Genomic DNA, 22,842 nt, shown 5'->3' with positions numbered 1-22,842 from the left:
CTACAACAACAACACAACAAAGCTTTGAGGTTGAGAAAATCTTCAATAGTATTAAGCAATACGAGTTAGCAAAGGACCAAGCTTTGAGGCTGACGAAATCGCCCTGATTACAGAGCCCAAAAAAAGTCGATCTCGTTATTGAAATTTAGCGAAGTTATTAAGCTAACTTTTTCATCTCAGACATTGACTAAAGCAGTGCCGAACTGATGGTGGCTCGATGTAACTCCGTAAGTATTTACCACCGATATCTTATCTGCATAACTGCGTTAAGTGTTATATTACACTTTGGGTCGATAAAAAGAAAAAAGATCGATTTATGCAGCATGAAAAAAGACAAACGCAACACGAAACAACATAAAGTTTTTCAAGCTCAAAGTAGTTAGGAAGTGGAATTCATTCTTGCGTCGCAGATCTTAATAGATTGCTGAGGCTAATGGATACCAGATGTTTGGAGGTGGTGTACCTCCAGTGAGAAAGGCAAGAAAAAGGTTTACGAACTAATGAGAAAACCTTCTACTTTGTGATGTCAACAGAAAGTATGGCCAAATATTATCTAATTTTTCGGTTGTGAAGTTGCCTATTTTAGGTTATGGCTGTAAACATGTACCAGGAAATCGGAACTAAATACGCCTGTATAGAGAATTTCAGTATGATGGTAGAAATTGTAGTGATTTATATATTGTTGGAGCACTACAACTTTCCAGTAGTTCTCTTGCGAAACCATCAAGTTGGTCAAACTCCGGAAGAAATCCGCCAAAATAATTCTAAAAAATTAAGGAAAAGAGAAGATGTCATAATAAATATATAGTTCAAAAATAGAGTTCCGTGGTCGCTCTCTCTTCCTCTGCGTTTCTTACTTTGTTGTAAGACTTCTGAGAATACATTGCATCGGTCCAACTGTATCCAATAAAATAGTTGTAAAAACCAAGGAAAAGAGAAGCAATTCAGTTTTTCTCTCTTCTTCTCTCTCTCTCTCCCCCCCTCTGCGTTTTTTACTTAGTTTGCAGACTTAGAATCGGAGCAGGCTCAATATGGGTCAGTTGTGACAAGCTAAGCAAATGCATTTCCTTAGAAGTCTTAAAAAATTTCACCTCTTATTTAATGCTACTTCAAAATTAAAATTAACGTATAATAGTATATGAGTTGCTGTGACAAAAGAAAACGTGCTGAAAATAATTTTGTGAAATCCGTCAGCTTACAGTCCATGACCGGATGTAAATCTGATACGTAAACCTCATGGAAACGGAACGCATATTTGACAATTCACTCATTTATGAGCCTAATTTTCCCACGATAAGTTGCTCAAAGAAAAATGTGAAGTCCTGTTTACTAAAAATATTCTAATTATGACAGCAAGAAGTTTGATTCCCACCGAAACATATGTTCCCATAACACTTTTCGACAGCAAAGCGCAAGCGCGTCGATAAATTCTTAAGGCATTACTTGGCTGCCTTTACGATTTTCACTGCTATACAAGTAATCTAAAAAAACAAACACCACCCTTTCATTCTCTCATGTGTTAGGCACCTTAACACATATTTATTGGTTTTCGCAAGCACTCACGCACGCCGACATCAAAGGCCGCCGCACATACGCAGGACTGACACCAAATCAATTGGCATTCCGCTTCGTCGCTCGCGCGCTTCATGCCATTCAATTTCAGTCACCAGTCACATTCGATCGCCACCGTTTTGTTCAATCGATCAGTTGCATTGGAATGCAATGCTGCTTACTAGCTGGGCTACTTCGGCTGTGCTCGTCGGCGGCATTGCTGCACGTTGCAGTTTTAAATTGATTGGAATTCAACAGTTAATCAGGTGGCCAACACAAATTGAGCCATGAACTTGCGCCCAAACGTTCGCTTTGTTGCTTTGCGATTGCGAAAATTTGTATTTGTCTATATGTATTTCAGTATTGGCGGGAGATTTTTGTGTGCATTTCAGTTGATTGGTTTAATTTGAAGTGATGTCAATTGGTTGCTGGGAAAATTGCAAAAATTATTTTATCGATGGAATGAGCAGAGCTCTTATTTAGAAAGCTATTGTGGCTATACATATACATATATAAAAAAAAATATTTGATGAAGGCGAAAACTTTGTTTCGTAACAAATTTTTCAGGACTTTGGCTTCTCTAACAAATATTAAAAATATAGAGTGCAAATAAAAAGGAAGATAGGCTTGCACTATGCGCCAGTGGCTAACAAAGTGTGACAAATCACATACGCACATTCAAAGGCGTCTGGAATACTGGACATGTACTTGTGATCTATTGCTGACTTTCAGCACTTATTCAGCTTAGCGGTATGATGGCTGAATAAAGCGCTGACTGCTGAAATCACAGAGTCTTGAAAAAGCTGGAAGCCTATTGGTTATGGTTTGCGTTCTTAATGCTGTATGGAATATGTGTTAGAAGAAACGACAGTTGTGAAAAGATTCTTCTGAAATCAAACCATTACACTTAAATAATTATTTAATGCCTGGAGCTAAACTGCGTCTCTATACGTCTTCTTATATGTGTCATAAATGTCAAAAATGATCACTCAGTCTCTTTCTAGTCTCAAAACATAGTAAAGCTTCTACAAGCGTATTGCATAAAGTAATCAAGACTAAGCGCAACCTTTTCTTTTGCTTAAAATGTTAATTTTGTAAAGCTAATTAGAATTATTTCGGTCTCTACGCCTTGCTTCACCGAAGTTTAGAGTTTATTAGGCTGTGTTATTGATAAACATTCACTCATTGCAAGCTTTCTCATCAAATCCTTTGTAAAATTGAATGAGTGACTAATGAGGATATCTAAGATTTATTTCTTTTTTGAAAGCGAAAAGCAAGAATATTAATAAAAATGAAAAAATTCCGCAGAAAAAAAATGTAAAAGAAACCAAAGAGGACAGTGGATTGCAAAGGTATCATTTGATTTTTAATTATGTTTATTTTTCGAACAGTTATACGAAATGAAAAAGGACACACTTAGCAGCAATCAACGCCACTCACTAAACTCATACTCTACACTTTCTTTAGCCCTGCGGCGTTATATGTTTGAAGGAAATGGGTCTTCTTCAGCGCAGTCATTACCGCTTTACTATCGCACTCACTCTCTTTAACACAGCATCTCTTCTAATACTAGTAGACTGGCTTGCCTACTTTAGCCACTTGAACGATCCCACCACTGTAGCTTTTCTTTGATTTTGTCGCATTTTTTGCACACTTGGAGTTATCCATGGCCACCACCTCCACAATTATCAACAATCTTTGGTGATTTTTAACGCGAAAAAGGGTTTCAACTTAATTAAACAAGTTTTTTTTTTTAATTTCGATGTTCCTTATTTCCTTTCTTCTACTCCATTTTGTTTACTTTCCGCAACTGATAGCCGCGCTTTATTGTTGCCAGGCGCACTGTCAACAATTTTGACCAGAAAGCGCAATAGCGAAAGGGTTGGGCTGGTGTGTGGATAAGAGTCGAAAAGAAATTGACAGCTAAAGTGGCTGGAATTCGCTTTAATTAAGTGTGACGAAATGCTGGAAAATGCGCTGCAGTTAAGGGAATATTTCTTACTCAGCTTGATCCGAAAGTGGGGGTTGTGTGGCACTCAAACGCACTCCTCTACATATTTGCGCGTGTGGATTTGGCCACTTTTTTGGCATCCAATTTGACATTTTTGATTAATTTGGGCGTAGAATCGTTAATGTTGGCAAATTAAAAGTTGCAATTGTAGCCATCAAGTGTTCAAGCTACTCAAGTGTGCAACCCTTTTAGACTTGCAAGGCAATTGAATATTTAGATGACTTAAAAGAGGCTTCTGGTAAAAAATTAACTGAAAGGTTGGGACTTTATTCAATTTCTGGCAAAATTATATTGAATTTTATTACGAAAGTTAAAATAAATTTTTATATTCAATAAGCTCTCTTTAGAACTTTAAAAGGCGCTTTCTTGAATAATATATTGACGGACAGACACGAAACATTGACTGGAAATTGAATGTAATGGGCCATCCTCTTAGCAAATAACAAGAAGAAGAAGCGTAACGGTATTTACAGTTATTCAGATCTCAAATATCATACAAGAAGATAATTCCCTCCAAGTTCCGTTACCCTTTGGTGCACATATTCTTAATGAAAATCTTAAGCACTAACCATTCAAGTTTAAACATTCATCAAAATCTCCATCCTATTTACTTACGCATTCACTATTCCAACCAGTGTAGAATTCATAGCTGCATCTGATAAACATTCGTGAGCAGGTCGTGCTTATTCCGAACTAATAAATAGTTCTAACAGTTTATTACGTTTACTACGAGCTAAGCTGAGAAGCTAGAAAGCGCTCTCCGCCACACATGGAAAGTGAATCGAACACTCGGTCTTACTAGCCACAAGCACAGTTTTGGCAACACTGTAGATCGGAAACTCGCGTATTTTCCCCTACAACCACTTTGAGATGATCTTTAGATAGACTGCACTAGAGGTCCATTAGCACTCAATCAAAGAGTTTTATGTGCGCCCTTAATCTACACGGTTATTATAGTCCGACAAGATATTATGGTACGAGATTTCTTTAGATTTCAGATGGGGTTTTGCAAAGCATATTTTTTTAAATATCAAAAACATATCTATGGAACTAAACCTTATAAGTACAGTTTTATTACTTAAAAGCGATAAAATATTATTTTCGTGAGTATAAACCTTTACAGGCTTGTGATTCATTAAGTAAATCGCCGTAGACTGATGTAGCGACTTCCGTGATCATAGACGTTGGCAAGATCCGATGAGACAGTTGTTGAAGCTTTTGTGATATGGATTTCAGAAGGACCCAAGGATTTAAGAACTTTTTGATGGACAAAGTCTTTAATACTTTACATAGTCTTTAAGCCATTCAGTTGCTAAAATTAAAAAAAAATATATAGGTATATGAGTTGATCCGAAATGGCTAGAAAGAGACCGAAGCTGATCTAGCAGAATGGAGCATTTCTCCAACTTAATCTTTATACTTAAGATTTGCTCTGAAGTCTTGTCAGCTCGAAAAATCATTTTATATTCCGTTTAAGAAAGATAAAGATTCCAGAAAAACTGAGAAGGACGGATATTTTGTTTAATAACCACCAGTTCTTGGATTAGAACTCCTGGGTTTTGAGAGTGATCATCTATAAGGGAAGGTATAGTGTTTATTCGCAGTCTGCTCAGACCTTTAAGGGTTTAAAATGACAGTAAAACACTGCTTAGATTATGTTAGGTTAGCCTTAGAAAAACAATCTTCAGCTAGAGATTCTCCCAAGCTAAGGTTCGTTCGAAATTAACGAAAATAAATATTTGTTAAATAATATCCAACAACAAAAGAGTATGTCAAAATCTCTAAACTACTACCACAAATAGTTGAGATACATTTTAAGACATTGAAATAGAACTTTAAGCTCCCGAGAAGGCTATCTATGGTATTTTAAGGTCTAACATCCACAAATTCAAATCATTTTTGATTTCTTGAATATAATTTAAGCGCCAAAATCAAATTCCATTACAACAAAACGAGCGTTTTCCAACTATATACTCAAAACTTCACCTCTTCAGCCACCAATTAACTCCAACAACAGCTCGCTCGTCGCACTTATTTCCCTCGTCAATTTTCAAAACAAACACTACACACATTATTGCAATATAAACAATCAACACGTAGACCGCAACTAACCGTACATTTGGTTTCACGCCTTTGCGTACAATGCATTTGCACACAGTCGCACGTGCGAACGCCTAAAGTTATGCTACAAAATGCACATATGCTTAAATGCTCGGCACTTATATTTGAGTATTATCGAAAAACTTTTCCAATAGCAACTATTGCGGAAATTTCATCGTTATTGTTGTTGTTGTTACACTTGATTTGAGTGCCACGAGGCAGCACGTACGCGTTTTAGTTTGTGGCCCATTCGACGGGCGTGCTGATGCCTTATATGGCAAAAATAGTAGATTTTAAATATTATTGCAGAGCTTAAAAATTATGCTCTTTAGAGCTTTTTGCTTAGTATATGCTATGCGATTGTTTATTATTTTCAACATTATAATAACCGTTGACGTTATAGCCTACAAACACTATAACTGAAACTAATAATATTAATTTCCATTGTACTATGCGCTTAGAGCTTTTAAGCTCTTCTTAAATATACATATGGACGTGAAACTTCTTAGTAGTCTTCCAATACCAGGTTAGATAACTCTTTAAGCTCACTGTTGCATATATGCTAGCCTCTCTACCACCTCTTTCAACATACGATTGAGTGATTTATTGCTTAGAATGCTGCTATTTCACGAAAGCTATAATAAAGCTTTCTACTCTACTTCTTCAGGCATGAACAGATGATAGTACTGTAAAGAAATCACTTTCTAAAGCTTTTGTCTATAAAAATTTTAGTCTAGTTATGACTTATGCAGTTTTGTGGTCGTTATATTCTTTCGCAAGCTTTGTTTGGCTTGTGAATATGTATATTTTAGATTTTTGGGAATATAATTTGTTTATTACTTGGTTTTCTATGCTCTACTTTTTCCTACTGCATCTGGGTTTTTTAAGATATGTACACAAAGCCGCCGCTAGAACTTCATATTAGAAAGCTTCTATTGAAAAAGCTTTTATTAAAGCATGTGTGCTTAATGTCGAAATTTTCTACGATCTTCACTGATACATACTTTCATGTAAGAGATTCTGCACTACAATATATTTATCAGAGATGTTGTCAAAGACCAACATCAATTGAAAGGCATACGATCTTCAATGTTTGTATGGTAAGCCAAAATATTTCGCTATAAGAGTTGTTTGATTATGTATTATGGGAGTTATATAATCATTATTTCATTGGTGACCATAAATTTTGACTCCGGAGCCACAAGACAACAATATCGATAAAAATTATAACAGCATCCGAATGACAAATAATACTTCGACTCCAAACTATATTTCTACTTTACTAACAACAAAGCAATGTTTGCCATATTTCATATTATGAACTTGCTCAATGATTTCTGGTGTGGTTGCGGTTTTTGGTCGTCCTTCGCGTGGATTGTCTTCAAGCCTGGTACGATCACGTTTAAATTCACCAGCCCAAAATTCAACGATGCGTTTTGAAGGCGAGGACTCCTGATACACTTCTAACAATTCTTCATGAATTTGCATTGCTTTTAAACTTTTCAAAACAAAAAATCTAAACACTGCGCGTTATTAAATTTTTTTCATATTAAAAAAATACTCTAAACGTCAACTTCAAGTGGCTTGTAAACAAAGAATTAATTGAAAGAATTACTTGTTTACTTTATTTCGATCGTAAAGTTAACATGGCTGCTATATGCTATAGTCATCCGATCTATACAATTTCTTCGGAGCTTACAATATTGCCTTAGGAAATAACTCATGCCAAATTTCGTAAAGATATTTCATCAGATAAAAAATTTTCCCATACAAGCGCTGACAAATGAGCAGCTTCTTAGTGAGGACAGAAAAGGAGCAAAACTTCAGATCGATAGCTTAATAACTGAGGGACCAGTTTATATATATACAGACAGACGGACGGATAGACCGACAGACAGACGGATATCGCTAAATCAACCCAACTTATCATACTGATCATATATACACTGTATATATTTTATAGGGTCTCCGACGCTTCCTTCTGGGTGTCCACTTCGTGGCAAACTTAATATACCCTGTTCAGGATATAAAAACTTGGAGCTAGTAGTGCTATTTCTTGGTGAGAGCTAGCAACTTTTCAAGCATTCTGTATTTTGGAAAGGCACTGTGGTATGGAAGGGAATGGAACAGTATTTGAGGTGCTTGATATTTAATGAACATATTCTTCTTTGTACCCTTTGAAATGATTTCTGAACATAAAGTTTTTTCACTGTAAACATATTTAGAGGATATCCAATATTTTGTGAGCTTCAAGTTAGTTTCTGAAAAGGAAAACATTTTGTATTTCCCTGATCATACGAGTTAAGTAATAGTTGAGTGAAGTCGCTTATATTGGCAAAATAGTAGGTAGTTGCGCCTAGTCTAAATTTTATTTTTAAGACGACTTTATCTTACAACTGGCATAAAATCAATCGACTACATTGAAAATTGTAACATTTGTGATTAAAATTGGAAAAAAATCAAATTGTAATTGAAAAGTTTGTCCGTTGATTTATGAAGCTGGAAAGCACTTCATCAAATATTTGTGCGCGTCAAAATGTAAAAATTATGTAAATAACAAATTTTTAACATAAAAAATGAGTAGCCGCAGGGGTTCTGTATATACCTATGTATATACCTATATTTTTATATTAATATATTTGCGTAAATTTGTAGGTTTGCTTGTTTGTGTCTGGATTTGACTAGCTGAAGGGCATATTTGCAATTAAAATGATAAGAGGGAAAGTGGACCAACTACTCTCCAGTGTACAGGTGCACGCTGACAAGCTGAGAGAGTTGTGGGGGAATGAATTTTGAATTGATTGCCAACATGGCAAGGCGTTTTATAATTAACCAAAAGTGCACTTAGCGCGAGTAATACTCGCAATTTTATCCAGCGGCGAAAAGTGGAGGAAATTAACAAGCAGCGAAAAGCAAAAACAAAAAACACAAAATGGTATACAAAAACTACAAAAAATTTAAGGGAAAATCAGTCCAAAAAAATTCATGTAAAAACGCTGAAAAATGCTCAAAATCTTCAAAATCAATAGGCAGCAAAATTTAATGGAAATTCTATTTGTATTTGCACAGCAAAAACAAAAACAAAAAAAAACTTTGTTAAGTGGTGTGAGCGTGGTTGTTAAGTAGAAAACATGCAATGGATGAGCAAGAAGTTGTAAAGCGTGAAACCACCGCGACCGCCAGCAACAACAATAAAAACAATGCCAACAAAAACAACAAAAGCTACAATAACAACAGCAGCAACAAGCGTACCGCCTCTACAATCGCGCTCACACCACTAAGAAACGCCCAACCGCCCACCAAAAAAAAATTGTAAAAAATAACAACAACAAAAATTTGAAAACTCCAACTCAAACCACACTGACAGCCGTGTGACCTAAAGCGGTTTTATAGAAATTAACAACAAAAAAGCGCAAAAGTGGCGCAAAAAAAAAATAATTTTAAAGAATTTCTCGCTGCTTAAAAATTCAAATGAAAAATTTTTGTGAAAAAAACCCCCAAAAAAATTCTCATTTAAAAAAGGTATATACTTGCGCCAGTGCTACCTTACTACCTTCGTATTGTTGCACACACAGAAACGCTGCATGAAAACGGAGCGCTTTAAGGGGGTTGGAAATCATTGTGTGCTTGTAGTGGTGCGTGTGTAGCTCAAGCAAGCTACTTTTGTCGTTAGCATACTATACTAAAGAAATATGAATAAATTTACTAAATATTTTTGAAGAAAATCTGCCAACAAAATTTTCATTTAAAAAAGTTCGAGGGGCGAGCACAAGTTTTGTAAAACAAAAAGTGGCAACTATGCTTTAAAAGCGGAGTTCGAGTTAATAAAAAATTAATATATAAATATGTATTTATCTAAAAGTATTTATATGTGTGCATAATCGATGAAAAAATTGTAAATATCAAAATTATTTTCTCGTTGACCCTCAATCGTGGCGCCGCTTTTAAGGAATTGAGACTGAAGAGGAAGTGAGGAAAGTTCTTAAAGCGAGAGAAAGCCACAAAGGTTTTATATATAAAAACTTTGACGGTTGAATGAAGTTTAAAAATTATGTTATTAACAATATTTGAGACATTTACAACAACAAAAAAAAATCGAAAAACGCGCAAACGGTAATTCAAATTGCGAATATACACAAATGATTGAGCTATAGAACATATTCTACTGACAGCGGATTAGGCGCTCGGATTCAAATTTTTTTATTGAAATGGTATCGGAATAACATATATTTTTTTAATTTTTTTTAGCCCCGAAAGAATAATCGGGACTATCTTCACTCAATCTATCACTTTATTCAAACATAAAATATTTGGAGAATGATATGATTTAATGAGAAACATCTCCCAGGTTAGGCTTAAAATTCTCGATTTTAAAATTCTTCAAACAAAATCTACAAATTCAAAGTCTCTAAATTAAAAATCCCCAAAAAATTAACCAAAAAAAAAAAAGCTCTAGCCTTTTTAACATCTTATGCTTAGAAGTCCTTTTGGAGGATGTAAGTTTGTTGATTTTAAGTTTAGGGTTTTTATATTTGAGATTTTATGTTTGGTGTGAATTTTTAATATCTATTTTATCTATATTATTATGATAAGTTTGCTCCAAAAATGCACAAAAAGCTCCACTAAATAGCTTAAAAACGATACAAAACTGCTGTTTTTTATTTTATCTACCTATTATTTCGTAGTAACGGTTGTGTGTTAGTTTTGGCGTTTTTTGAAAAATTTTACCCTACTAATGTATATATTTTTTATTATCGGCAAGTAGAGGTTTTAACAAACATAAAGTTCACAGATTTTTTAAAAAATTCTGATATTTTGACGTAAGAATTTTTTATTGAAAATTAGTGTTTGTTTTTTGATTATACTCGTAAGTCAAAGAAGGAGAAAAAATTAATATTACGAATTAAAAACAAAAAAAAAATTTAAAATTAAAAACCCCGAAAAAAATTGGCAATTAAAATTTTCCACATAAATTTTGGGGTTATGTGTAAAATTTGTTAATACAAAAGTTATAGATATTTTTATTAACTACAACTTTGCCAGATAATATTTTTCTATAGGACTCGTAGTTTTGCCGTAAATCGAGAAATTTAAGAAAAATATTTTTAATTTTTCTCTCATACCTTTTGTAATTTATATTGGCATTTTATTGAATTGTGTATTTTTTCTCATCTTTCTGCTATCGTCTTCATTCTTTACAAGTTTTTCCTTACACATATACTTCACAATTATTTACTTGTGTTTCTTCAAGCAAGCACAACTCATTTTTCACGCTTATCTTGCTGTCTTCAAAGCTTAAAATAGCTGTCTCCCCATGCACTCATCCTCACACATCCTTTGCTCCTTCCGAAGCCACAAATTCTATATACAGCACAACATTTATTCAAATCACCACCCTCTGACTACTTTATCAACTACCATTCGATTGTCTTAAGCAGCACAACCCTTGGTAGCAAATATGTCGCCGTATTATCAGAAAATACTGCCAATATGAGTATCATATAAAAACAATAAATTATGCCACACATACAGATATATTTACACAAACATATGTATATTTACAAACACATAGAAACATTACACGACGCACTCTTAAAAAATTACTTTAGCCTCACATGACTTCTGGGTGAAAGCCTGAGCTATGAAATATTCAAATGCCAAACTGTCGAAGCAATAAAGTGGAAGTCGAAGCATGCGTAAGGACAACAACAAGATTTGGCAGTTAAAATGACGTCATGCGTGGCGCAGAAGTGCTAGCAGCATACTTTAGAGTATTTGGTGGTATTTGCTTTCATTGATTGTGTATGTGAACAGCGAAAGAGTTTAGCGCCTAAAAACGCACTTATAGTATGACTATGGCTTAGAAAACTGGAAATATATATGCCATATACATGTATTTATTTGCCATATATATGTATTAGTTTGCATGAAAATATAAATATATAAAAAAGCAAATATGAATGCTTAAGCGTGTCGAATGCAGAAAACGTTTTGGCATTGACGCCTCATCAATAAAATTGCCTAGCGCAATGCACATCCATACGAACATATGTATAAAAAAGGCTGCCTGTGGCGTTGTGGCGCATCCTCACACTCACACCAACACAACATTTGCATATGTTACTAGGCGGCACACAATTTTCGACTGTCAAATTTTATGACAGTTAGAGATTTCCTCGATATTTACGCAATGCATTGTTGTTGCTATGTTTTTCTTTTCTGTTTTTTTGAAAATTTATTGCCTACTTTAGCGCAACCGGAAAGCCATAAAAATATACTTTATTGAAAGTCGAAGTTATGCTCCGTTACGAGCAGCTATCGCATACATATTTACAAATATACTGTTATGGTTTGCCTTCACTTGTTTTACGCCTAAACCCAGTCATTGACAGCTTTGTATTTTCACATCATAATTCATGCGGAAAAGGATTTACGCTGCCGCCAATGCGAGACTTCGCCAAGAAAAACTTTGAGGCGTTCTCTTTCCTCTCCTCAGACACTGTCATAACTACATATAACTGTATTTGTTGTGCAAATATTCCATATTCATATACTGTTTTCTCATGTTTTAAAATAGCTTCTTTTTTTGTAGAATATTGAAAATGTTTTGCGACGTTATGAGCCGCAAATGATAAACGACTTCCCCGCTTGAGGTTAAAGGAAGTGCTGTAGATGGGCACTTAAGTGTTTCCCACTGCATGAAAAAGAGTAAGTTTTTTGTTATTTTATTGTGTTTCATCTGATTTAGTTTGTGCAAAAAAAAACTTGTTTGAAAGACAAAAAAAAGCTTTGATTGCTTACACTCTTTGCTTTATTCAAACACTTGAGTGCTTATTTTCGCTGCCTACCTGTGGGCGTCGTAGTTTAAAGAGAAAGCAAAGTATACATTTGTGCTTATTTCTAATATTTCTCCAATATTTACGTGCTTAGTAAAATTTTTAGTATTACATAAGGTCACTACTTTTTAACTACACATTCATATGTTATTTGAGATTATATATATGAAACATAAGAGTCTCTCTGAACTACTTGCTCTTAGTAAAGTCAATCTTGCCACAATTGCAGATGTTCTGGCTGGACACTGTTCAATACTCCACATGCGGTGCGGCTAAATATTTTGTCGGACGTCTTTGCCAAAGCTGTATTGAGGAAGGCGAGGTGGCCATCTTGTCACTTTCTTCCCTGTTACCTGACTTTTTCCAGACTGAAAATAAAGTAGCAGTAAAAAGCAAACATTTTCTGATACCGAGTTTAAATCTTTAAACGTAGTTTTGGGCCAAACTAAATACCACAGCTCTCTTATAAAAGCACTCAAGGCATTTTTAATCGCTTGCTTGCTGCTTTTGAAGAATAAACAGCAAATCACAGGCCCATATGAAGGAATACTTACAGATGTATATGTCATCGCAGAGACGATGTAGATTCTTCCTTTAATCCTTAAGCTAAGTGGATACTTACATTCACTATTACTGAGGCCGAACTTATATGCAGTCTTGTGTGTCTTCTATATGCGAAAAACTGTTACTAAACCAGCTTTCTTCAAACGTTGTTGGAACATTTCCTAAAATATACAATACAACAAAAAAGTATCTGTGTATTTTCATTCATAATGAAAAACCAACAAAGTAGTATATATGTATGGTATATATTTCTAATACTATTAATGGAACACCGCGTGAGATATGTTCAATATACACCAGTTCTCTAGCATACTTTTAGGCGCTCTAACACAACTTTTACTTCAGCCATTTCTTTTACTTATCTAATTTCCCTTACGCTTTGAGTACTTTAGTAATGATTTCCGGAATTTGCATTCACACCAACAATAACAACAACTTTTCATATCTACAACATACATACATTATACCTGACCATTACGCTGCGTTGAGTGACAGGGCTTCGCGCATATATTCGCGTGCAACCAAATGAAGCCTGATGACGCATTGACAAACAGGCAGCGTTTCATTTCATTAAATTTCACTTTATTTGCGCATTTTTCACTTTTCAACTTTTACTTTTTTCGACGCCTTTTGACTTGCTATTACACCGCTGCAACACGACAGTAGGATAGTATGCGTTAATTAATTAAAAAAATAAACACTAAGTCGTGTTGAATTAAAAAAAGTGAAGAAATAAAAGTCGAGGGAGAATATAAAAACGTTAAAATGGAATTCCACACCTTAAAAAGTGTGACATTAGATAGAAAAATTGACAAAACCAGTCAAAGCTGCACACACACACACACACACAAATGCAACGGCGCGTTGTGAGACGCGTGGGAGGCGCTAAATGAATGAGCAGTATGCGCTTAGCTAATTAGCATAATTTATCAAATGTCAACACTCGTGTGCGTTGATGAAGTGAAATTAAACATTTTTTCATCCAAATTTCATTATTTTTATAAAAGTGCGTTTAAGTAAACAATGTCAATATACGCACACAGACAAATTTGTTGTTGAAGGTGTGTATTTGGTATATACTGACCACTTTGGTGTCGAAAAAAATTTTAAGCCCAAGGGATAAAGTTACAAAATTTATGCGTTGGGATTTAGTGGTTAACAATTTTACATAGATTTTTCGGAATATAAATTGCTCAAAACTATTTGAAGCAAAATAAAGTGCGCCTAAAAATAGATTTTTCAACTTTTTTGTGCATCTGCCTTAGAAATAATAGAAAATGTGTTCAAAGTCATAGCTTATTCCATACTGAATGGAACTCAGTCCACCTACTCTAACTTTTAATTTGCTCGAATAAAATGAAAAAGTATTTAAGATAACAAGTATGGAAGTGAAATTTCGAAACATGCTTTTTAGGAATTCATTTTTTTTCTTGTAAATAAAAGTAGTATACTTTTAGGTTCCAGAAATTGTTGAGTTATTTTAATTCTTCAAAATGCAATTTTCAAATACAGTAAACAGCAAATTGGAAAGTTCAAAGCAACATTTTCGATTATAATTGGTATTTTTTTAAGAAAATTGCATAATTTTTAAGTTTATAATTTCTGGAGACTTCCCCATAAACTAGCAAGCTGAGGTCTTCAAAGTTACATTGCAACAAAAATAAAATAATTTTTTTAAAAAATCGTGTTATACTTTAAGGGTTTATACTTAATTGTAATACCATTTTGTCTTCAAAACAAAACTTCCGAAAAATCTGCTATCAGCATTTTAAAGTTATATATACAAATTAAAACAATATACTTTAAAAATTTGAAAAAAATTTAATTTGGATAGTATACTTTTACGTTTCACACTTACTTATCACCTTGCCACATAAAAATTTAGTATACTTCTAGGCTCAATATTAAATTCCCTTTATTATTAATAATGAAAACTTCCGTAGAAATCAGCGATATGTACCCTTTAAATTTGTTTTTGAAAATATAAAAATTATATTTATATAAAAATTAATATATAAATTAGAAAGAAATTTTAATTAGAACAGTATGTAAAATTTACTTGAATTAGATTGTAATTTTAGGAACCAAACTTAGTTATCACCCCATTATTTGTTTAAAGTAAGAACTACAAACTGCAGAGCTACATTTGATGTGAAACTCAGTAATATTTTGAACAGATGTAGTATGATTTAATTGCATGGAAATATGGTAACTGGAGACTGCAAACTTACACTTACTCTAAAAAGCACATTTTTGAATAATGATAGCATACTTTTAGGAAAATTAAAAGTTCAATGGCAACAACTAAGCTAGAAACATCAGAGTTAAATTTGCTATTTAAATCAGACTAATTTTTAAATAAACAATGTAAATATATGGTTATGGTTGGTACTTAGGCAAGACATCACTACTCTGCCAAGATGTAAATTGACATAGGAATCCGCATGCCTGAGACTCAAAAGTTATATGTGATGTACAAATCAGTGATCTTTGAATAAAGAAATATACTTTTAGGGTTCGCACCTTATCCCTTCAAACTGAAAAATTGTAGAGAATCGTTGGCGTTTTACTACCTCCAAGAAGACTGTACTCCCAAAAAGAAACAAAATATTCGTATCTATCTACATTCTTTTCTTAAATGATATCAAATTTATAAAAATATTAATTCCCATAACTATTCCAGCAGTATTCTGTTGGACCACTCTATAAGAAGTCATATCGTAAAAATATATGAAAATTTGCGTTGAAATATTTTTTTTCGAAGAATAATATTGATTCAACCTAAAGACTATCTGAAACGCTATTTTGATCAAAAATTAACACTTCAAATACCGGTTGCATGATTTTTCGTCGAAAAGTTCAATTTGTGAACTAGGGGGACTTTTAGTTGCAGTATGGTATGGCAATATGTGCCACAACCTAATCTAGTATCGATTTTTAATAGCCCTTACTTTATGTTGATCGATTTTAAGAAGCCCTAATTCCATGTCGTTTTTTAATGTGAATGATCCGTAAGCAATTGAGGGCTCATTGCGAAACCAAGCATAAAGCGTAGAACCATTGGGAGACAAAATTATATTTAAGACAAGCAAAATTATTATGAAAGCCAAACACAATGAGTTAAGTTAGTATTGTGTAGAAAAACATCCGTTATAACGATGAGAGAATTATTTTGGGTTTTAAGTAAATATTTACAACTAGCTTTCAGGCTTAGTAAAACTGAATATTTCCGAGACTGAATGCTTAAATTCTGCAATATACTACGAAAAAATGCTTTTTCAGCCCAAATGTATGCTGCTAAAATTTATTTATTGCTACATATTTCGTACTATCTTATGAAAAAACGTAGGAAATCTTTTATATTCGCAAAGACAGCTTGCATTCATAATTAATACTTTTCATATTATTGATATTAAATCACATAATTTGATTACCTTTAATAGATATTGTGTCTTAAAAAGTCCAAATTTTCATATGCAATGACGTTAGCTACAAGCCGTAGCCTTTCAACGCATAGATATATTAAGTACTCACATGCACATGAATAAATGTGGAAATTTATGACAAAGTGTTTGTCAATTACAATATTCGGCTGATGCGCCTCAAAGTATGCCATAGCAAATGTCATGCATGCAAATTACTTCGTTGGGTTGTAAATGGCAAGGCGTAGCAACCAATGCCGCGGCAAACAGAAGCAAATGTCACTAGAAAAAATCATAAACAATGAAATTTCTTTTTTATCAGCATTGTCATTGCTTTGACTACGCGACTCGCGGCTATTGCCACGGTAGTGTGTCAGCTTGGCGCACGCAACGGCGCGCACAAATATTGATATTCGACAGCACTTTGCATGATTGAATTTTTCCGCTGCCACATTTACCCTATTTGCGCATAAGTATGACTACCATGACACATATTTAAATTTTTTACTTTCAACTTTTAGTTACTACATCGGCTCATATCAATTCGCTGGTCTATTTGTTGATGCCAGCAGCGTAGCGGTTGTAAACATTTTTGATGTTCAATTTATTCATACATTGCAATTTGTATGGATTTTCATAGAGTAACTGTTGTCACGTATGACAAATAAAAATATAGTTCGCTCTAACAGTAAGTGGGGCAGTAAGATTTAGCTAAGTATCTCCCCGACGTAGTTATAAGTTAGAAATTTATATGTTCGCTAAGTGCGATGTAATTTACGAACTTAGCGGTGGTATGAGATATAATTAAAGTAGTAATCGTCATTTACTTTTCTAAAATCCAATATAATGGTATAATTAAACTCGCAAGTTATTTAAAATATACTTTATTTACATGGTGTAGCATAGCATAGTTTTAGGCGGCAGACGACATCGTCAAAGTAACGGTGTAGCCTGAGTTCATCATAGTCACCATTATATATTTCATTTAGAGGTGTTATTAAGACTTACTTAATTTATTGATATATGATATATTTCTAAAAACATATTTTGTATGAATAATTTTTCCAATTAAATTATGTAAAAAGCACAGTTTTAGGCGACCTGCTGCATCACTGACTAAACCATTTTGTTCAAATTCACAATGGAGACAGTTTTGCATTTTTTAATTCGCAAAATATGCTCTCTTTAAAATCCATGTAAGGTTGGGTAGTTATCCTCTTGGTCTTTCCAACGCCTAATGAATCTCTTTCTTTCTCAGCAAAACCTCTTAAATGTGAGTACTTTGTCCTGTTATCTGTGTTCTTTTTATGTTTAGACAGCAAATGCTTCGAACTCAATTATATCGTAGAGATAAGTTTTTCCAGCGACCGCATAAAATAAATCGTTAGTTGTTTATATAATCACATTTTGATATAAGAAATCTTGTGAATTCGTATTAACCTGAAATTTTTTGAACCAAAACAGGTTAGCATTTTAAGTCGAGTCATCTAACATAGATGGGAATTTCCTCTTTACCAGCAATAATTTTTGAAAGTGAGTTCTACCGTCTTGTACGCTTTAATATAAAAATACTTTGGAAGCATCATTTACTTGAAGAATATATGAACAGAGTTAACATCACAAAGTTATCATTTCTAATAAAATCAATGCATATAATTAGGCGCTAACAACGCACCACATTCACGCGTCTGCATCATGATTTATGTCTGGCATTAGCAAAGTGTAAGCCAAGCACTTTTATGCGACATTCCATGGACTTCTCAGCACTTTGGCATCATATAAGAGCAATTCACTTCTGAATTGCTCAGTACTTGCCTCAAAGCGCTTTAATTACTTATTTATGCCAGAAATAAATATTATATACATATATGAGCAATTTATACAGCATATTTTTGCGCAGACAGTCTGTAATTAAGCTCACAATGCGCCAACAGCATATGCAATCGATAATCTTTTCTCAATAAATTATTACCATTTTTCTTTTTTCGTTTTACTTATTTTATCTTTGGCATACTGTTTTATACCGTGTGCCGCAGTTTCTGCTAAGCTAACTTTGATCAGCTCCCAGCTCCAAAGTCTGTCTAATGTTTTTATAGTTCTCTTAATTGCCTACTCTTTGATTGCTGTTAACTGGTGTTGTGCTACTGCTATTCGATTATTTATGGCGGCAATTAGCATTGGTGCGGAGTGTGAGTTACGTAATGCGTAAATATGACAACGTTGAAGTGGAGCTTTTAAAGAACATTAAATATGAATTAGGCAGAAGTTATGCAGTGGTGGTGGCAGGAATGTGGTCTTACTCTCCGGTATACATTCTTGTTGTATGACTGTATTCAGTACCGTCTCTTTACTTTGAAAGAAACACATGCAGGAGTTGCGGCAAGTGGAGCTTTAAGAAAAAGCTGAAAGAGACAGTGGAAATCCGTGCGAAAGTCTCTTATTGACCTTGACTCACAGAAAAATTACAGGTCTGGCTAAAAAAATATGTTTTATATAAATTAATACGAATGAGCGAGCTCGGATAACTATTTTAAGCCGAGTAATATAGTAAGATAACAGAAAGGAACTGCTTCGATGACAGTAACTCTAAAATATAAGGATCCATTTAAGAAAAATTGCTCGTACAATTCACGATGTAGGCTGATGGGAAAATCTACCAAAATGCTGCCTCGTAGTAGTCAGTGTTGGTCCACTTTCTGAGGACCAACTAATTTATAAGTAAACTAAAAGTCCTCTGGATTGATCATCTTGTATCGTCTTATCAGTAGCGTACCCAATTATATAGGAACACATTAAACAAAATCAACTGAGACTCAATTAAAGCCACTGACCCACTCCAATACCCCGTTCAAATATTCAACCAGCGAGCAAACATATAAAATAAACTGCGGTAAATTCGATCCAAATCACCAATCATAGCTTTTGCAAAAACCAACAGTACATTTGACACGAATAAGTCGGTTGTAGATTACAATTTTAATGACAGTCGTTAGTGCAAAACACAGAAATATTAGGAACCAAAATTGCGCATACGCCCCAGCGACTAGAACTAAATGCATATGTACCACAAGTATTTGAGTGGTATAAATATTGAACATAAATGCTTGGAAATACAATACAAGTGTCAATAAAACTTAAAGGTGCAATACAGTGTGCGTCAAAAAAAGGTTGCCGGCAAAAAAATTAAGAGAATAATTACACTAGTAAGCAAATAAATACCAGTTAGTTTGAAAGGCGAACGCCGCAAAGCAGATTATTTCGTATCTCTAAGCGCGTTTTTGACGTAAAAACCATCGCTGGGTCGAGGCTTCATACTTGTATAAAACGCCAATTGTCGGTTAGCATCAAGACGCACACAGTAGTTGAAGGAGGCAGGTGCAAAGTTAAACCTATGAATCAGTTTAGGTGCTGAATAAACCCTGAGAAAAGGTTCCTAGGTGGGATTTAAAATTTTCCGCTCCATTTAAAGATGAGTTCCTTATATAACTTAGAAAACAATGTTTTCACGATTCTACAAAACTCCTTTCCATTTTAATGAAGGAAGGAAAAGCAAGATGAATTCAAAAGAACTCTGGTACAGCCTAAACAGCCGAAAACTGATAACATGAGAGGGAAAGTCAATCGCAATCGGAAAATATTTTCCAAAATTTTAGGAAACTAGTGATAGTGCAGAGCTCATATTTCAGTAAGGTGAAAATTATAAATTATAGGAATTCCGGGCTAGCTGAGACTTGGTCTGGGTTTTAGTGCTTGGCCGAAAGCTTTCTTTAACCTTACCCTTCCTTAAATTTGGAATTAAGCTCAATCAATAAATACCAAATATTTTGGATAGTTGGTCAATCTCGCCGCAATTGTCGGTGTTCTGACTAGACACTGTCCAACAAGTTCACACTCGGGGCGGCTAAATATTTTGCCGAATGCACTTTAAGAGCAGAAAGAAGAGGTGCAATCATTATGTCACTTTCTCCTCTATTGCCCGGCTTTTGCCAGACTAAGATAGAAATATCCATCGTTTAAGATCAACCCTACGATCTCACCTAACCTAACCTAATCTGTAGTTGGCCGATGTCTCCCACATTGAGACCCCTACTCTGTTACATCTGCTGCGAACATAGGATTTGTAAGCCGCACTACAATCAGGTTTACAGCCATGAGATACACGACGAAGCTTTTGTTCTCCAGGTTACTTTTGATTTCAATCGAACATCATTGACGCAACAAGCACTATATGGTAATGATTAAAGATCTTTAAGCCCATAGACGCTGGCTTAATGCAGAGCCACACCTCAGGCATATGAAAGTGACTTCTTAAAATTATACAAAATCTTTACATGACAGGGGCTCCAGATTTCCCCTTGAGAATCTTGTTTATATTATGTTGCTTATACCAATTTCACCATAATAAGTCTATCTTTTTCATGGCAGACGCATTCACAAGACCATAATTACATATTTTTATGGTTCATAGTATCAACTCATTTTCATTCTACTTACTCTATTACCCGACCTTTTCGTTACAGTCTCTTCACTGAAGTAACTGTCTGATGACAGCCTTTAAATCCACTATAACAACAATAGCAACATAATTAATAGAACAGAAATCCAAACTGGTCGTTCCGGAAAGTTATCGGTATCTGATTGCTCGAGGTTAACGTGGGAGTCTGCTATCCTCTGTAATATCGAAGACAAGAAAGCGAACTGGACTCATCATTGCCACGCACAGTGTTTTATATAACATTTACTCGTACTTACCTGCGATCAAAATGCACAACTACTCGTGGTGGCACGCCACGTTGCAACCTGCTGTTGCATGCCACATTTGCGAGCACGGTTCTATTATTATTAGAATTTCCCCATTATTTGTTTGTGGATTTTTTGATTATCGAGTAATTTATGTGACAACAAATGCCATTGTGAAATATGCCTACGCCAGCAATGACATATCAAAGTGTTGTTTTTGTTAACTTGATTTCAAGGAACTTTTGTTTGATTTGCCAACAAACCCCTTTCCCTCTTGCCGCAACGATTTGTTGCTTTAGTTGTGGTTTTTGCGTGTCGATTGCTCATAATTTTCCGGCAACACATTGGCGCTACAGCAATTGTTGGCATGTTTAAAATAACGATGAAAATCATAATGCAACAACAACAACAGCAATAACAATGCCCTTTTGCACACAATCGAAAAACACGAACATTATCGATAAAATTACCATTAAAAACCGTTAGAGGCGAGCGTTGAGTGCGGCATGCAACAACAAAAATTGCCTATACAGTTACACTTATAAATACAATACTCGAATCTATGCACGTTGATTGAATGGCATTTCTGCGCTTCGCTCGCTCGCTCGTTGCTCGTTCGCTTGCGGTTTTACGGCAAATTTTTCAAAACATGCCATAATTCCATTTCGAGCTTATCGTCGCGTCTAAATCAAATGCGGCAATTGTTTATACGCGTCGCTTTCAATGTGCCACCTGCATTTTTGGGGTAGAGGGGGTGTGGTAAGGGTTAAAGCACGGCAAATGGGTTGCTGACGTCGCGTCTAAGTCGCCGGTCTTTTTCGTGTGCCGATAAAAATGGACAAACGGAACGGAAGTGTTGCCGATGATGAATGGCTTACAGTTGTGGAATTCGTGTACGCCTGTGTGTGTGTACTTGCACGATTGAATTTAGTGGTAGTTGCTTGTTAAAATTGAAGCAGTTATTGCATTTACTGCTTGCCTTCCAGCTAAAACATGTTTGTTGTACGAGTACGTGTCGTGTGTTAATGTTATGGCTCAATATTGATTCGGAAGGGTTTGTCGGTAATCGTTGGTTGTTATTATATGGAATTGACCTATAATTTTCCGTTAAAGTACACGATTTCAACAAATGAAATATTTGTTGCATGTGGGGTGGAATAATATATCGCAAGGGAACAAATATTCATATATACATTTTAGATGGTCTAATAAGAGTCTGAATATATATGAATAATATTATGTATTAGAAGGATAAGGATTAGGATTACAAAATTTGGCTGCACCGAAGCTATAACAACCTTCACATGTGCAATTTTTATAGCAAAGAAAAGTATTATATATCTTTATTTTAGTTTTAGTTTCTCAATTTGTGTGGCAGCTATATACTATAGTGGTTTGATCTGAACAATTTCTTCGCAGATTATATCGTTGCCTTGAACAATAATCCATGCTAAATTTCATGAAAATATATTCTCAAATAAATACATTTTCTATAAAAAAAAACTTAATTTCAATCGATCAGTTTGTATGGCTGCTATATGCTCTATTTTGACGGTTTCGACAAGTGAACGGCTTCTTGGAGAAAAAGAATGTGTGCAAAATTTTATATCGATATCTC

General features: G+C 34.5%; 1 long non-coding RNA gene across 4 annotated transcripts; it reads right to left on the bottom strand.

Moving 5' to 3' along the window:
• Positions 1 to 11,427: 11,427 nt before the first annotated feature.
• On the bottom strand, positions 11,428 to 21,403 carry LOC118682425 (uncharacterized). 4 transcript variants are annotated; one of them, XR_004978235.2, is made up of 4 exons: positions 21,237 to 21,403; positions 20,979 to 21,155; positions 13,121 to 13,223; positions 11,428 to 11,530 (listed from the first exon to the last, which is right to left on the bottom strand). It is a non-coding gene; the product is annotated as an uncharacterized lncRNA (long non-coding RNA). The 4 variants fall into 4 exon arrangements; XR_004978234.2 differs by lacking the exon at positions 11,428 to 11,530 and having other exon boundaries at positions 12,651 to 13,223; positions 20,979 to 21,182; XR_004978232.2 differs by lacking the exon at positions 11,428 to 11,530 and having other exon boundaries at positions 12,653 to 13,223; positions 21,237 to 21,401.
• Positions 21,404 to 22,842: the final 1,439 nt, after the last annotated feature.

This window comes from Bactrocera oleae, chromosome 5, assembly GCF_042242935.1.
Source record: "Bactrocera oleae isolate idBacOlea1 chromosome 5, idBacOlea1, whole genome shotgun sequence".
In the NCBI taxonomy this organism is placed as follows: Eukaryota; Metazoa; Arthropoda; class Insecta; order Diptera; family Tephritidae; genus Bactrocera; species Bactrocera oleae.
The sequence above is the reverse complement of the archived record's forward strand: the minus strand, read 5'-3'. Positions and strand labels throughout refer to the sequence as shown.